The sequence below is a fragment of the Arachis hypogaea genome, chromosome 20 (assembly GCF_003086295.3).
Source record: "Arachis hypogaea cultivar Tifrunner chromosome 20, arahy.Tifrunner.gnm2.J5K5, whole genome shotgun sequence".
NCBI classification, from domain to species: Eukaryota; Viridiplantae; Streptophyta; class Magnoliopsida; order Fabales; family Fabaceae; genus Arachis; species Arachis hypogaea.
In genome coordinates this window covers 72,445,622-72,449,564 of record NC_092055.1, presented here as the reverse complement: position 1 = coordinate 72,449,564, position 3,943 = coordinate 72,445,622, and the positions used below count along the sequence as shown (strand labels likewise).

At 39.0% G+C, this 3,943-nt stretch overlaps 1 non-coding gene across 1 annotated transcript; it reads right to left on the bottom strand.

The window, feature by feature from the left end:
* Nucleotides 1-2,966: 2,966 nt before the first annotated feature.
* Nucleotides 2,967-3,074, bottom strand: LOC112788728 (small nucleolar RNA R71). Its single transcript, XR_003196079.1, has one exon. It is a non-coding gene; the product is annotated as a small nucleolar RNA R71 (small nucleolar RNA).
* Between the last annotated feature and the right edge of the window lie 869 nt (nucleotides 3,075-3,943).

Genomic DNA, 3,943 nt, shown 5'->3' with positions numbered 1-3,943 from the left:
ACGTTAACCTAGTTAACGTGGCCTCTAACGTTAAGAAGGAAGGGGGGAGCCAATGTTAGTGACACTCAACATTGTCACTAACGTTGGCCAAAGCACATTAAGCCATGTTAACTCCCACGTTAACTAGGTTAACGTGGAAGCTAACGTGAAGGAACAAAGTGGTCGACAACGTTAGTGACACCCAACATTGTCACTAACGTTGGAAGAACACAAGCCCCCAATGAGCCACGTTGACTTCCACGTTAACCTAGTTAACGTGGAAACTAACGTGAAGAAAGAAGGTGATCGCCAACGTTAGTGACACCCAACATTGTCACTAACGTTGGAAGGAGCCACACATGCCACCATGAGCCACGTTAACTCCCACGTTAACTTAGTTAACGTGGAAGCTAACGTGGATAAGGGAAGGATGAGCCAACGTTAGTGACACTCAACTTTGACACTAACGTTGGAGATGGCTAGCAAGGCCACGTTAGAAGCCACGTTAACCTAGTTAATGTGGACTCTAACGTGGAAAATAGGGGCAATTTAGAACGTTAGTGACAATGGTAAGTGTCACTAACGTTCTCGAAGGATGGCAAGCCTACGTTAAAAGAGCCACGTTAACTAAGTTAGCGTGGGCTCTAACGTAGGGAAGGGGGAGGCTTCTCAACGTTATTGGGAAAGTTGAGTCCCAATAACGTGTGCGAAGGACATAGTGGAAACATTAGTGGCAACGTTTGTGCCACTAACGTTGAGGTTAACGTGGCCTTTAACTTTGGTGAGGAACGTTAGTAAAAAAGGTGATTGTCACTAACGTTCTCGAACCCATATTTTCACTGAACGTTAACACCACTAACTTCTTGAGCCAAAGCCCCTGCCCACTTCATACTTTCTCTCTGCAAGTAAAAGCTAAGCCCAATGAAGAAGAGAACTGCTTCCAACTTAAGATCCAAAGGCCCAAGACTTAAAGAATCAACTAGAAGAACAGAAGAGTAGTATATATAAGAGTATCTTTGAAATATTTTGGGAGTTGGAAATTATAGGGAGACTCTTAGCATAGAACTACTCTCTGTATTTACTTTCTCTGCACTTCTAAGTTTTCATCATGTATTCTCCATCTTTGTTTTCATTTTCCAGAGCTATGAACAACTAAACCCCTGTCATTGGGTTAGGGAGCTCTGTTGTAATTTGATGGATCAATACTAGTTTTCATTATTCTTCTTCTATCTTTTCTCTTGATTTTACTTGAAAGCTTTCGATCTTCATCCAATTGAGTAGTTATCTTGAAAAAGAAGCTATTCATACTTGGATCTCTTCTGAACCTTGAAAGAGGAATGAAGAGATCAAGCTAGAAATGCTTTCTCATGCTGGACCAAATTGGGTTTGGATGGATATGTGACTATAATCCTCTCAACACTTGGTTTGGGAAATGTATGTGGTATAATCAGTGACCATACTTCATCTCTTCTCATGAGCAATTGACCAAGGAATTGGCTATTGATCAAGATTTGAGAGGTTGAATTACAAGAAATTGTAATTCAATCACTTAAGATTGCCAAGGAGATCAATGAGTGCATTGATTGAGGAAGAGATGAAAATGAAATTGATCCGGAGAATGCAACATCTCCTAAGCCCAATGAACTCCCCATTTCTGATCTTACCCATTCTCTTTAATTTCTGTTATTTACTTTAATGAGCAATTCCCCCATTCCCATTTACAATTCTGCAATTTACCTTCCGTCATTTACTTTCAGATCTATAATTCTAGCATTTACTTTCCTGTCAATTACCTTCCCGCCATTTTATTTTCTGCAATTCTCAACTCAAATTCTGGATTCGCTCAACTAGAACAATCCTCTAATTAAAGTTGCTTGATCAATCAATCCTTGTGGGATTCGACCTCACTCTATTGTGAGTTTTTACTTGACGACAAATTCGGTACACTTGCCGAAGGGAATTTGTTGTGAGACAAGTTTTCCGTGCATCACTAACTTCTTACCTTTTTAAAATTGATTTTCAAATTTTTTTAATCAATCTTATCTTTTTGTTTCAATCGTATCTTTTTCAAAACTACCTAACTAACTCTCTCTAATTTTCGAAAATCACCTTCCTCTTTTTCAAAATTCCTTTTTAATTAACTAATTGAATTAAATTTTAATTTAATTTCAATTTTCTTTGTCTAAATTTTTGAATTTCAATTTTAATTTTAAATTAAAACCAAAACTATTTTTCTTTTCTTTTCAATTATTTTCGAATTCTTCTCCTTCATCTCCTTCTATTTATTTATTCATCTACTAACACTTCTCTTCCACCCAAAATTCGAACACCATCTTCCTCTCTTTGTTCGAGTTTTTCTCTTCTCCTTCTTACATTCTTCTCTTCTTATACTCACATAAAGGAATCTCTATACTGTGACATAGAGGATTCCATATTTTCTTTTGTGTTCTCTTCTTTTTCATATGAGCAGGAACAAGGATAAGAACATTCTTGTTGAGGATGATCCTGAACCTGAAAGGACTCTGAAGAGGAAGCTAAGGGAAGCCAAAGCACAACTCTCTGGAGAAAATCTAACAGAAATTTTTGAAAAAGAAGGAAACATGGCCGAAAATAATGCAAGGAAGATGCTTGGTGACTTTACTACACCAAATTCCAATTTACATGGAAGAAGCATCTCAATTCCTTCCATTGGAGCAAACAACTTTGAGCTTAAACCTCAATTAGTTTCTCTGATGCAACAGAATTGCAAGTTTCATGGACTTCCATCAGAAGATCCTTTTCAGTTCTTAACTGAATTCTTGCAAATTTGTGATACTGTTAAGACCAATGGGGTTGATCCTGAGGTCTACAGGCTTATGCTTTTCCCATTTGCTGTAAGAGACAGAGCTAGAATTTGGTTGGACTCTCAACCTAAAGACAGCCTGAACTCTTGGGATAAGCTGGTCACGGCTTTCTTAGCCAAGTTCTTTCCTCCTCAAAAGCTTAGCAAGCTTAGAGTGGATGTTCAAACCTTCAGACAAAAGGAAGGTGAATCCCTCTATGAAGCTTGGGAGAGATACAAGGAACTGACCAAAAGGTGTCCTTCTGACATGCTTTCAGAATAGACCATCCTGGATATCTTCTATGATGGTCTGTCTGAACTATCTAAGATGTCATTGGACCATTCTGCAGGTGGATCCATTCACCTAAAGAAAACGCCTGCAGAAGCTCAAGAACTCATTGACATGGTTGCAAATAACCAGTTCATGTACACATCTGAAAGGAATCCTGTGAATAATGGGACGCCTATGAGGAAGGGAGTTCTTGAAATTGATACTCTGAATGCCATATTGGCTCAGAATAAAATATTGACTCAGCAAGTTAATATGATCTCTCAGATTCTGAATGGATTGAAGGAATCATCCAACAGTACTAAAGAGGCATCTTCTGAAGAAGAAGCTTATGATCCTGAGAACCCTGCAATAGCAGAAGTGAATTACATGGGTGAACCCTATGGAAACACCTATAATTCCTCATGAAGAAATCATCCAAATTTCTCATGGAAGGATCAACAAAAGCCTCAACAAGGCTTTAACAATGGTGGAAGAAACAAGGTTAGCAATAGCAAGCCTTTTCCATCATCCACTCAGCAACAGACAGAGAATCTTGAGCAGGATCCATCTAGCTTAGCAAACATAGTCTCTGATCTATCTAAGGTCACTCTAAGTTTCATGAATGAAACGAGTTCCTCCATTAGAAATTTGGAGGCACAAGTGGGCCAACTGAGTAAAAGGGTCACTGAAACCCCTCCCAGTACTCTCCCAAGCAATACAGAAGAGAATCCAAAAAGAGAGTACAAGGCCATTGATTTAACCATCATGGCCGAACCTATAAGGGAGGGAGAGGACGTGAATCCCAGTGAGGAAGACCTCCTGGGACGTCCAGTGATCAATAAGGAGTTTTCCTCTGAGGAACCAAAGGAATC